Source organism: Rhea americana, unplaced genomic scaffold, assembly GCF_003343005.1.
Source record: "Rhea americana isolate MKP2758 unplaced genomic scaffold, rheAme1 scaffold_132, whole genome shotgun sequence".
Classification (NCBI taxonomy): Eukaryota; Metazoa; Chordata; class Aves; order Rheiformes; family Rheidae; genus Rhea; species Rhea americana.
The window spans coordinates 2286725-2298810 of NW_028185395.1; the positions used below are offsets into that span (position 1 = coordinate 2286725).

Genomic DNA, 12086 nt, shown 5'->3' on the forward strand with positions numbered 1-12086 from the left:
CGGGCCGGGCGGCGCCGGAGCACCCCCCACAGCGGCCCCCAGCCGGGGTGCTGCCCTCCCCCGGGGACACGGGCAGGGTCGCAGGGGCTGCGGGGGCCGGCCTCGGCCAGCGGGGCCGCAGCCGGGCGCCCAGCCCGGTGGGAAGGCCCCGGGGCCTGGAGGGTGACGGGGTCCCGAGCCGCCTCCTTCTCCTTGGGGACCCCGCGAGCTGGGGCCCGGGCATTCCGGTAGGGCTCCCCGAAGGGCTCGGAGACCCTCGCCAGAGCCCTTCCTGAGGGAGCCAGAGCGAGGTTTCCCCTTAGGCTTGCCATTTGTGGCAGGACAGCAGCTGGTGTCCCCAAGCCAAGAGCCGGCGTCACGGTGCGGCTCCGGGAGCGGATTATATCCCGGCTAAGGCTGGGCAGAGAGCTCGCGTTCAGAGGAGGGAGGCCCTGCACCTGCCCACGGGCCGGGGCAAGCACCCGGCGCTTGCACATGGACGGGCCTTCGTGACTCCCACAGGCCCCTTCTGCTGCTGGGATCCTGAAGCATGCCCCTTCTTCGCCTGCCCTCCTGCTCCCGAGTTTCCTCCTAACACGGGTCCCTTTGCAGACTCCCTTAACGGGTGAGGGGAACGGGGCGACGGAGCCAGCACGCCCACAGCCCCGCAGGATCCCACCTTCCGGTGCTGACCACCCTCAAGAAATAGTAAAGGAGAAGGTGCTGGTCACAGATCTCATTCAGTAAAGCAGTACTCTATGGTAGCTTTTCCTCCCATTTCATTAGCATTAAGTATGTTTACCTAAACTGAATTCTTAAGTAAGTAGTAAGAAAAGCAGGGCAGTAGGCAAGTGTGATTTATGGCAGATGTTTGCCTTGTGGCTTTGTGATTTTTGTCTTGTGGAGCATTTAGAGTTTCCCTCTTTATAGATTCTGTAGCATGTAAAAAGGGTTTGAATTTACATCTTTCAGTGGGTTCACTGAGATGATCTCTTTGCTGCCCGTTCTCATGACACTGGAGGAACCTTAACATCTTAGCAGCCTCCCCTCTTTGCCAAGCAGGCTTTGATGCAAAAGGCATCAAGGGGATGAAGAAGCTGATGGACAGAAAGTCTCCTCTCCTTAGGAAACTCAGCTCAAAACAAAAATGGGTTTTGTTCCAGACTTTGTAGCCCTTCTGCAGAATAGAGGTGGGAAATGTACTTGATTATCCTGTGCCTCCACATACTAGAAATGCCTTGTGTTTTTCAAGATCCATCCCCGTCTTTCTGTTGGTTTAACAGCAGAAAACTCTCTGATTTGTTTTATATAACACTTTCCAGGACCAGGCCACTTGAAAAAGATCTTGCTATTAAAACAAATGGCTAAATAAATGTTACTGCAAGCCAGGTCTGTCTTCAGTCCTCTGGGTATAACTACTGTGTCAAGACCCTGCTTAGCTAGTACAGTTGCTCTAGGTTTCCAGGAATATAGTCGCTCTGTGCATACTGCCACCATTTCTCCAGTCACAAACAGTCATTTCATCCTCTCACTGGACCACTTGAAGCCTTGTTCAAGAGTTCCTTTTCTAGCCATTTTCCCCTACACGGTCAGAACCACATGGATACAAGGCTCAAGAGTATGAAAAGAACTTGTACCTCTTGCAAAGAGAATAGGACAGAAAATGAACTGTGCCAGTCCAAAGTGTTCAAATGTGTGGATCAGGTCTGAAAGTTCTTGTGAATAACTTAAAAAAAAATTAATAATACAATTCTTACTTTGTCTTGCTCACAAGATTCTCTGTTTCGGCTCTCGCACTATATAACATCTCTAATAGAATACCTATAGTCAAAGAGACTTCTACTACCACTTTTTTCTCGTTATCTCTGACACATTCACTAAACAGTTCTTCAAATTAACTGGTTCCCATGCCTGGACCAGCCTCTTCCTCAAATTTGATTCACTTTGCAAACCCTTTGTTCTCCTTCTGGCTTGCCTGCACTTCTTTGGACAGGCGTTCAGTGATTTTGTCTGTAAAAGAGCAGATTAAATTCAAACTAATTTAGTTCCTATTCAATCCCTTCTCTCAGTTATCCTCACCGCCTTTCTGGGTACCTTTCACAGCTTGATTTTTCCTTTCTCTCTTTGCTTTGGTTTTCCTTCTTTTGCTTCTTCCCCAGCTTCTTCCCCAACAACAGGTGCAGAAATTTCTCTTCTGCTGTCTTCCCTTGGCCCCAGTAATCCTACCTCTTGGTCAGCTTTATAACTTTATAACTTCTTCCATCCTTTATTCTCCTCAGTCTCTTTCTCTTTTCATAATATAAATATGTTTTAGCTTCCTCAATCTTAAAGCATGTGATTCTCAAGCACTGGAATTAAGAAAGCCTGGCTTCCTACTGATTTGTGCCTCATATTTGATTAACTTTGGGGTCTAAGCAAGTGCAGGCTTTGACTGAAACTTCTGAAGTGGTGGTGTCCATAAGGAGTCTCTTCAGCCAGTGAACTCCCTGTTGCCTAAGCTCATGATACAGACTTTCCATCATTCAATGGATGCACAATACCTCTTTTCTACTCAACTACTTATTTTCATGAAAGTTATGGGAACTAAATTATTTTTGACAGCTTTAATGTGGTATTGCTGTAAGTCAGTGGGTCCAAATGTAATTAAATCACATAGGTATACCCCAAAATATACTTATACCTGCATGGTATGACCACACTGGTCATACCAATGATCTTGTTCCATTAAGAAAGTAACCTAAAAATCACTCTTGATCTAACTTGTGCCTTCCGGCTGTCCATCTTTAAATTCACTGAATGCAGTGTTCACAACCACTGTCAGGAGTTCGCTGGTTCTCATTTTATCTTCAGCTCTCCCTAACACAGCCTCTGTAGACTTGAAAACCAAGAAGCTTGCTTTTAAAAAATATGATGGCTGAAATGACTCCAAGAGATGAACATTTAAGAAAAGCATTAAAAGTTACAAGGCTTTTGTGAGAAGCTTGCAACACTCGGAAAAATAGAAAGAAACTAGGAGGAGAGGAGCAGGAAAAAAGAATGAAGAAGTAAATGAGAAAAATAATACAAAGGGAAAAAAACAAAAACAAAAAAAATCATAGGAAAAGATAAGTATCCTTTTATTTTCTATTTCTAATTGTCCAAACATATTGTGTTGCCCCTTGTCAACTCTGCAAAAGGATCAGTGTTCAGTACAACATATCCTTATAACAGAGGCTATCTCAAGACAGTTATCATGAGGAAATTCTCCATAATACACATTTTATAAGGATTATTATGCAATTGATGTGATTTTATGCTATAAGTATCCATTGATATAGCTGTGCTCACTTAGAGGCAGTGATGAGATGGCTGCTTTTTCTTAAATAAATAAATAAAAAGCTGCACGGAAATGTGAATGAAATGCCAGCTTAATACTTTACAATTACAAATTATAAGTATTTAAAAATGAGGTTCAGTGACATTTAAGTTTGCAACTGCCAATAATAAAATACTCAGATTCTCAAATTACTGTTACATGCTTCACATTGTACATATGACATGCCTTCATTAAGTATAGCTTATTATATAAAGCATGTACAGATATGTTGGTAGGGTCAGAGCCTTGGCTACTTAGACAGATCCAAATATATGGCAGAATTCCTCATAGTTGGACCAAGTATTTGTAAATACCAAGCTATAAAGTCTTGCCTCACCAAATGAGAAAAGCCGCTCTCCCAAATCTGTTCTCTGAAACACACATTCAATTGCAATTTACAGATAGTAGGATTGCACGAATGTATTAGAGGGCAAAACTAGACCCTACATAGAGCTACTAGATGAGTTAGAGTTATTGTGACACCCTTTAGTAGTCTCCAAGTTCTAAGTGTTAAAATTTTAAGCATAATATAACATTCACATGCATTTAACCTACTCCAAAGAAAGGAGATTTCTTGTTTTAGATGTTTGGCATTACTCTAGATTGTATACTTTGCAGCTCTTTCATAATAAGCTTTCAAAGGAAACGCTTACATAGAGGTGAAGAGATTAGCGACTATGTAGGTGGCAGTAATCATCTGCACTCATAACTCCTACTGAATAAAGAGTGTAATTTCAGTGATAGGATTGAAATAATCTAAACAGAGCAGGGTTTTCCCAGATTTCCGTAGAAATCAGGTGAGTTTTTGAGCACTGATCTCTTAACAATGGAAAGTTTCTACAGCAAACCAGTGTCTTTTTTCATCACTCCCAGGGAAAAAAAGTATGTAGTAAGACATATCAACTATTTAGATGTCCTCTGGCTGTTTGGAGAGCATTCCAAAAAGCAACCTTTGTATGTTCTGTTTGCATGCACAGCAAGTCACATCTACAGCCACAACTTTACATGGTATAGAAGGAGCTTGAGAAAAACGTGAGATTTATTTTGTAATAGATATGGCATTCAAGATTTTAAAGCTGAAATTAATGAGTTAACTCAGTCTAAATAAATGCCTAGCTTTGCTCGAACTAGATCATGCAGATCTGTGTAACTCAGCTGGGAACATTCCCTCTGGAGAAATTAAGAGCTCATGTCCCACAGCAGGATTTGGGCTCGGACCAAGAGCTGGCACTGCAGTGCAGTACTGCTCCAAGGGGATTCTGTGTAGTAATCAAGATGTTCCTTTGATGAGCTATTATTGTACTACGCTTTTTTCTCCACCTCTGTTCAGGAGAAAAAAACAGAATACTTAAGGCTCCTTCAAAAAAAATAGAAAGAAAAAAAAAAGGGTATATCCTATGTCTTATTCAACATTTACCCTCTGGTTAAATCAAATTTGAATTTCCAGAGCTGTAAGTTAGCTGAATCATTGGCTGCATAATACTTGCTCCATCTGTTTATATGGTTGAGTCACTGCATTACCAATATCTAACACGTTACTTGGAAAGAATTTTAGGCTATCTGGAGGATAAAACCCCAAACCTCTATAAGATAATGTTCCCTTTTACATGCTGTCTAGTACCATTCTCTACATCGCTCACTTTCTGCTCTCAGAGATGTTAATTTGAACAAACAGCTATTAAAAAAGAAAGAGCTCGTCATAAAAGTACATACAGCATACAGTTAAAACCTGAAGACTGAACTGTGATGCAAAAATACACTATCACTTTCCTACAGGCAATACTTTGCATTGGTAATTGCACTAGGAATTCCACAGTAATGGAGCAAACATCTTTCATAACTCAGCATATCTTTTTTCCACTTGAGATAGTAAAAATAGATTACCTTCTGAGGGCAAATTGTCTGTTTTTAATGATGCCAGAAATGGAGAGTATCTTGTCATTTGACAGCAAAGTTTCTTCCAAAATGTGTTATACTTAAAAAAAAGAGTGACATTTTCATTTACTTCACTGCAGAAAAAAGGGGCAAAAAAAAAAAAAAAAAAGGAAAAAGGACTGACGACCGAGAGGTAGAAAATCATAGTCAGAAGAATAGAGGAGGAATTACCAATACACTTAGTGATTTTTTTTTTAAAAAAAAAGGTGAAATGAAAACATTTTGTATGAATCCACCATAGAGGACTACAAATGAAATCACATTATTCTAGGAGCTGAGAAGTAGAAAATGAAACCAACTGAAATAAAAGAAAATCAGTGAGACGAGTCCAGGGGATAGATCCAACTCTCACAGAAGTCAGTGGAACAATTCCCACTGGTTTGAGTAAGATTTGATTTGGGTAAAGTGAAACACAGAGAAAAATAACCAGGAAGCATTAACAAGAGATTCTCAAACAGTGCTTCTACAGAGCACTTTATTCAGTCCATAGAGACCTGTCTTTCCTCCCTATTACTCATTTACTTCCAACTGCTTTGTGGGTTTCTGCATTTTGAAGCTTAGAAGATCTGAAAGTATTTAGTAGCAGGGGATGAGAATGGCTGGCCAGCCAGCCTGCTCCTGCCACTGCTTTGCAACTGGAAGAGGAAAGAAATCAATTACTTAGGAAACAGAGGAAAAGATAGAGAAGGGAATATCTGCAGGAGTAGAAGTCAGTTAGGCAGAGAGGATTAGGTGGCCTTCAGCAAGGGTTTATGTGCCTCGCTGCCTAATGCAATGCTCTAGCCAGGCACCTGAACTACTAATACAAAGCAAAAGAGAACCTGAGCTCCGCACAAATGACAGTGCCGATCAAAAAGCAAACAGGAACTGCCAAGGGCAGAGGCGTTCCACGAGCACTCCTCTTCTCTTCCCAGCCAAGTCTAGATTTGGGGAAACTGCTATATGCGTGCGCGCTCACACACACACACACACACACACACACACACAAGCTCAAAATAGACGAGCCTGTCCCTGATAATCCACACTGCATTACTTGCACCATATCCTCCAGGCCCACATCCACATTGCCATCGTTCCAAATGTGACTGCCTACTACCACATCTAGGTGAAGCCCTTCCTCTTTTGGGCAGTCATGCATTTGGACCAGGCTCTGTGTCTGTGAGATAAGCTATTTCTGCTTGTGAGACAACTATTGATCACAGAATCACAGAAGGGTTGAGGTTGTAAGGGACCTCTGGAGATCATCTAGTCCATCATCTAGTCCAACCCCCCCCCCCCCCCCCGCGCTCAAGCAGGGTCACCTAGAGCATGTTGCACAGGATTGCATCCAGGTGGGTTTTGAGTATCTCCAGAGACTCCACAGCCTCTCTGGGCAACCTGTTCCAGTGCTCTGTCACTCTCAGTTTTTCCTTATATTCAGGTGGAACTTTCTGTGTTTTGGTTTGTGTCCAATGTTTGGGGCACCATTCCCAGCAATGCTTTCAGGGTCTTCTTGAGTACAAAGCTAATGTATGCATGCATGACAGACTGGATGTAGTAGGTAGTAGATGTCTGGAGGTAGTAAGTAGTTAATTCTTAGTCACAGGGCAATGCTTCCTTTCACATTTATATCGTAACAACTGCATGGGTCAGACGATTCTGAGTCCATCAGCGGCCAACAGCAAATGCTTAGTGCATGAGTATAAGAAATACAGAAACATGCAGTCAGCTGCCTTCTAGTGTATCTTATGAGCTTCTGGGGATCAACAGCTTAGCACCTTTCTGAATCAGAAGTTGCAATCAGACCATCTTATTCAATGGTCACTGACAGAATTCTCCATTAATACAGCCATTCCTTATTTTGAACCCATCTACAAATTGGAAATCTATAATGTCCTCTGGCCAGCCAGCAAGTGGCTCCTGGACTTAGATTCCTAAGTCAGCCCTTACTCACAAGACAGAGGAGATGCAGGAGGCTTTTGGGACTATTCTTTTTTTCTCTGAGATTTATTAGTAAGAAAATATTCTGAGAAAGAGATAATATGTTAACAGCTTGCAGTGCAACAAGGCACAGAGATCCCTACACTGGCTCTGTGTGAAACAGCTTTGGACGTGGAAGCAGTGGAAGTTACGTCAGCCTCGTGCTGCACACAGGTTAGTTGGTAGTTGAGAGGCAAGGCAAATTAGCTGGAGACTGAGCGCTATGCTAACAAGGCAGTACTGCCTCTGGGATTCAAGCTTGCATCCCTGCCAAAGTCTGCTCCTTCCTCTGAGAAATATTGGCCCATCCAGACCTGGGCTGGGGATGCACAGCACAGAGCTGCATTGTGCTGCACGGGCATGTGCTGAGAGGCACATCCCGCTCCCAAAGCTGTGTGTAGCCTGAGGATACAGCCCCATCTCCCCTGTGGCTCTAACCAGGAAGCTGCAAGGCAGTGACTTCTCCATCCTTTTCATTTCTGTTAATTTCTGAGAACGGGTACAGATTCCCAGAGAGAAAATTAAAATCTCCCAACTGTAGCCCATAAAAGTGGTCCATGTAATCCTACAGATCCCTCACATCCAAGCTGAATCACATCCTGCATCCAACAGAAAGTCTCACGCTTAAGCCATTCTCTTGGGAAGGAGCTGAAACGTGTTGCTACAGTGCACAACCACTGAGGTGGTGTGCACTTCTCTGCAGGTCCAACAGCCCACTGCTACTGCCCACTGCTTCACCCTGAGGGGATCTCAGTGAGAAATGAATGAGTAGTCCTCATCTAGTGAGTAGCATGCTTACTAGAGGGAGGGGAGACCGAGGTCTCAGCTCGCAGCCCCAGGCAGTGGCCAACACAGTTTTATTGTCGTGCTTTTTCTGGCCTAGCCAGGAAATTTTGGGCCCTGAAGAAGAGCACTATTAGCAATTTATTCCCTTCTAATAGCGTAAGGCATAAGTCATATGAGTAAGGGTTGACTTTTTTTTTTTAATGTAGTAAGTGACATTTATGTAGATTGCATCCCTTTTATAATATTCTATGTATTTTGGTAGCTTTAATTTCCTAAACAGGACATTGAACAGTGTCAGAAGGAACACACTGGAATCCCACAGACCTTTCAAGAAGTGCCAGAAACAATATTGCCGATGGCTTTGTAACTGCTCCATAGAAAGCAGAGTCCTCCCCGCGGCAGTCAGTTTCATAACTAACCAATACACTCTCTGAGTAGTTTAAAACATGAGGAGAGGCAGCAGTGAAATGCACTCTTCATTCAGGGGTTGGTGGTGTTATGCTCCCTCGCCATTTCGGAGATTTACAGTTCAGCTCTGTCTCCAGGGGTTGCTTTACTCAGCCCTGCTTTCTGAGCATTAGCACTGAACCCAGGCAAAACTGCTCTTTTCTCTTGCGCTGCCTTCTCCAATTCTCTTCTGAAAATGATCATCAGGCATCTGCTTTTCCATTCGCCCAGCAGTCAGAAAGCTGCACCAGACCCAGCAGGCCTATTTCAGTATGACATCCCTCACGCAAAATGTGTGTCCATTTCAGCTGTCAACCTTCATTATTTTCTTTACTGGAATCAAACTTAGGAAGATAAACACAAAATGTCCTCCTTTTTTTTTTTTTCACAGTAGTGTATCCATACGATGACGGAATTCTTCTCACTGCTAAGTAAGCACGTATATACCCTGATTATAGTCTCCGAAGGCAGAAAGTAGCCTGCAAAGTTAATGCAACATGCTGCAAAGTTTGTGCGACAGACTGTGCTGGTGCAGAGATTCAGTTCTCTCTGCTTGTGGGGACTGTAGCTCTCCTTCTCTTCTTAAAACTCAACCACAAAGTTTTGCTTTATCACATGTTTGCTGTTTTGCTCCCTCCCTCCCCCCCAATAAATACTATGTAAACTGCATGGAGCCAGAATGTGTAGTGACTGTACGAATTACAGCCACTCTCCTAGCAGACCACTTGATAGTAGGACACTACTGATGTAATTAAGCATTAAAAAAAAAAAAAAAAGAAAAAAAAGAAGTGGCAGCTTTCGACTTCCACATTTTCCTGTCACCAGCCTTGCCCCTTTCTCAAACTCCGGCTCAGTTTCGTATCACCATCTCTGCTGCTGACAACAGTTTTTTCAATGGGAATATCACAGCTGTAGCCATTGCCAGAATCTTTTGGCAAACGAGCTGCTTTCTGAGTCACAGCCTAATGCCATTACAAGGTCTGCAACAGCTGCAGCAGTCATACATCTGCAAGTCATTTGAACGTTTTATGATGAAAAAAACCTATCCATTACATAGACCTATATATTATATATTAACCCTAATACTTATTCAGTTACACTAACAATAACCTTTTCCCTCTGCATGCTGTAAACTTCTTTGGCTACAGTATGTGTTAACAGAGATACTTAAAGCTCCATTCTGTGGTGGAGCAGTCCTGTGTACACGTTACCTAACTTATTCTACCTCTTTAAGCACGAAATTAGATGATGAAAAGAAAGAGAGAAAGGGAATATAAAACTATAAAAAATCACACCATGCTTTTTTATGTAATAGCATGAGACTGAATACACTCATAAAAATAACAGAGGATACAAAACTGTGGAAAATATAGAGGAACAATGAAAACATGGGCTCAAAATATATAGTTAAGAGTTACTTGTTAGTTAACAGTTGTTTGATTAGGATACGCACAGATCGCAAACCTATCCAGATGTCCCCAGATGGCAACCTGATACTCAACACCACAGCCAAGATTTGAAATCTAAAAAGTCAGAATACTGAAGATGAGGTAGCAGGGCTTATTGAAAAAGAAACAGGAGCTGTGAAGAGTTATGAAACCTTTAAAATAATAACGATGATAAAGAAACAGAGATGGAGTTTAGGGAAGGAAAAATATACACAGCCGCAAATTATGAAGTCAGCCCTTGTGGACAGACATTACATTCCTAATGCAAGTTGCTGAGCACAATCAATGTAAATAGGTGTAAAAATACACTCACCGGCTTAGTGACTTCGAGGATAGAATCCCATATGTGACTCCCTACCAGTGAGTCTTCCACATATGTATACTTTTACAACAGTAAATGTGAACTGGGCAAGACATACCTCCCCATGAGTTTCACCATAAGAGTTTTAAAGAGACAAGGCAAAAGTCTGGCATGACAGCAGCCTATCATAATTTTTCCATTAGCTCCATCAGGGCCAGAATTTTGCCAGCATCCCATGTGCATGTAAATACTATTTCATGTTACTTCATTATCCAGTGTTGGAAGACTCTCTTTGGAGCCTCAGAAATACACCCCTATGGCTTCCCATTCACTTTTGCTCTATATTTCATACATTGCTTCAGTGTCCTTCCTAGTATCGGTGTCACTTTGGAAGCAGAATGTCAATTAACTTGCACTTTCACATGGAGGTGAATGTGAGGATTAGCAAATCACAAAGTAGTACAGGTTTTAAATAAGAAACGACTATCAGAATATTCTTACAGTTAGAAAGCTGACTTTTAGAAAATATTTTCTTGAATCAGTCTGCCTCCTCTGTGCACCCAGAGGCCAAACTGTTTATTTTTCTGGCAATCCATATTTATTGTTTGTCCTGGTTTTAGTATTTCCATTCAAAGAGTATACATATTAAAAATGAAATAAGAAATCCTAGTAAGATTATAAACAGTTTCTCTTAAGGAGGATTGTAAAGGCATCCAGCACAGGTTGTCTTTTCTTTTTTTAAGGTTTTAGACCTGTTTTTTTTTAGATTTTTTTAAGTTTTAAAAAAGGTGGGTTTTGTCTTTTTTTTCAAGTTTTAGAGCTGAAAAATGACCTCACCACTGACGAATGGGAAGTTTTGCTTGACAATACAGAAGAGCCTATGTGATCAATGTATGCAGTATGCGCATTCCAATTAAAAAAAAGGAAAATCCTGACCCTTCTGATTTCAAAGATAACTTACCGAGCATGAAGTGACGCAATGATGTCTTTCTAGGTTTCTAAGCAGGCAGTCAGCTGTCTCCCCGCTGCTGCTGCTCTTGCTTTTCCCATGCTACGGCGGAGCGAAGCTGAGAAGACAGGTCACAGTTGTGCAGCCACTACAGAGTCAAAGGGCAAGAGTGAAGCTTAGAATAAACACGTTGTTTTCACTCTGTTGCTTGAAGTGCTGCCAAATCTGTTAACATCAGCGCACGTAAATCAGTAAATATCACAAAGCCCGAGGCCCAAGCAGCTGGAATCTTGTAGCAGTTACCTGAAATCTTAACATCCAAAAAAAAAAAAAAAAAGGAAGAAGAAGAAGAAGCATCCCCTTTCCTTAAAGCATTGTGCAAAATCTCAAAAAAACACAATCATACAAGTACTACTGTCATCGAGGAGAGTGCTCCTCATTATTTTTTCTGTTGTTCTCTCTTTTTATAGTCCTCTCAAATTTGGGGGGCTGGGGGTCTTCCCTGAGATGTTGAAACATGCTGCGTTCCCAACATTGTGCCTAAGAAAGCACTAATTAATTCTAGAGGCAAATCCCAAAGTTATTCATAGAGGAGGAAGACTATGAAAATAAGCAGTTCGGGGCCCAGCGGTAAGCAAGCATACACCAGGAGCTAAGCAGCGGGAGGAAGTGGGGACTTGTGGATTTTCCTCTGGCCGACAGCGATCCCCAGGAGGCAGGAATGGGCTAGAGGAGGGATGTTCCTCCCCTGCACAGCGACTATGAAAAGGTTCTTCAGCGAGGACTTGAGAGAAGAAAGCTCCTTCCTCTTACCCTGCAGCCAAGAGAAAAAGTGCTTAAAAAAACCTGAATCCTCCTTGCTGATGGGAGGGTGATATAAAAGGTGGCGTCCATTGACTAGTGTCCAGAGACAACAACCTGGTATGA

At 42.3% G+C, this 12086-nt stretch overlaps 1 protein-coding gene across 1 annotated transcript in view; it reads right to left on the minus strand.

The window, feature by feature from the left end:
* Positions 1-11301, minus strand: part of PKNOX1 (PBX/knotted 1 homeobox 1) — a 59982-nt gene extending 48681 nt beyond the window's left edge. The window contains exon 1 of the mRNA XM_085297945.1: positions 11172-11301. The gene's annotated coding sequence lies outside the window, so the exon portion shown is untranslated. The remainder of the gene's footprint in view (positions 1-11171) is intronic.
* Between the last annotated feature and the right edge of the window lie 785 nt (positions 11302-12086).